This window comes from Aplysia californica, unplaced genomic scaffold (genome assembly GCF_000002075.1).
Source record: "Aplysia californica isolate F4 #8 unplaced genomic scaffold, AplCal3.0 scaffold00011, whole genome shotgun sequence".
NCBI lineage: Eukaryota > Metazoa > Mollusca > Gastropoda > Aplysiida > Aplysiidae > Aplysia > Aplysia californica.
In genome coordinates this window covers 3,009,682-3,011,326 of record NW_004797281.1, presented here as the reverse complement: position 1 = coordinate 3,011,326, position 1,645 = coordinate 3,009,682, and positions in this window count along the sequence as shown.

The following is a 1,645-nucleotide window of genomic DNA, read 5'->3' as shown; positions in this document are numbered from 1 at the left end:
TGTCTTTTTTTTGTTTAAAAAGTATTTTTTCTGTTCCTGGCCTGATTGTTTTGGGCTTTGTGAAGTGTTTTGCAATAGATCCACCTCCACTGATACCTTGTGGATTCGACCAAAAGTTCTGTGGGGTTTGTTAAAATTTTGTTGTTGTGTTCCTTGTGCATGGCATGGTCCTGGCCTGAACGTTACTGGTTTCATAAAGTGTTTTGCAACAGATGCAACCTCCCCCCCGTGGTGGCTTGTGCTTATGGATTAAAAACAGATGCATCTGTTGTGACAGCTCACGGCTGAAAGGTTTTCTTTTTGTGGGGTTTTTTTTTTTGGTTCAGGTCTGTGTTCATCCATACAAAGGTTTTTAACCATATGTCACAATAGCTTGAACTTTAAAAAAAATGTTTTAAGTTTGTCCTTGATAAGGTAGAAACTATAGTGATTGCTCTGATTTGAAAAAGAAATGTTTGTGTTCTCATGACCAATGGATGTTAAGCATGATGGATTTGGAATATTTTTTTTCTAAGAATCGTGCTCATCTATCTAAGCAATGCCAGAGACCCAATGAGTTTGCTCAAATACCCAGCAGGCAAATTGGGTTGGATTTTTAAAATAATGTTAATGCTGGAAAAGTGTCTTTTGATTTGATGGTAGACTGCATAATACGAAGTGATGAATTTTTAATGATAGCATGGCTTTTACTTTAACCTAACTTTACCTAATTTTTACCCCCCTTATCATTTGGTATAATAAGAATGCTTTGAAAAGAAGAGAAATTGTTTCATTTATCATGCACAATTGCTCACAAGTTCCCTGATTTTATTACATTATTACATCTATGCTAACAGTTGCATGTGTGTGAAAGCCCTCAAAGATAGTGTTTTGATGTGTGTGTATGGTAGTGCATGTGGAGATATGGCTAGTCATTGTTGTTGTCGGGTGAGAGGGGAAGATTCTGGTAATAAATAATGGTAATGGTTATGTTCTTATAAATTCTACAGGATTGAGGTTTGATTTTTTTTTTTTTTACAATGGTAGACATTATTGGTTTATTAATCCACCGAGAAAAATATTGCCAAGCAGATAATAATATGTTTATTTACGTGCTGAGAAGACTTTGCTTTTTAGTGCAAAATGATAAATGCTTACTGTCAGGACAGAATTATAGATATTAATATTATATTACTATATTATTACTATAGTATTGACACTTTTTAATAATAATATCATAATGTAATATGTTCCAATAGCCCACGTTCTACGGGATTCTGTTACTTAAATCTTCCTTTTCCTGGAAGTATGCGCTGTTGTTCCTTTTGATTGAGACAATTTACCTCGGATGATAGACGACCATGGGGAAAAAACGAGGCAGCATGTAACATTCTCTTTTTTCTTCTCTATCCGTCTGTCTGTCTGATTTTTTTTCATACTTTCATTCACATCTAAAAACGTTCACAAACTAGAGCACACACGTGTTGGTATGATGCGCACATACCTGCAAAAGTACACTGGCAGTTTTTATATATATCACCTGACGAACACACATGCGCACACTCTCGAACACACACCCACACACACACACACCCACACACACACACACACACACACACACACACACACACACACACACACACTTAATTTGAAAAAAAAAAAAAGT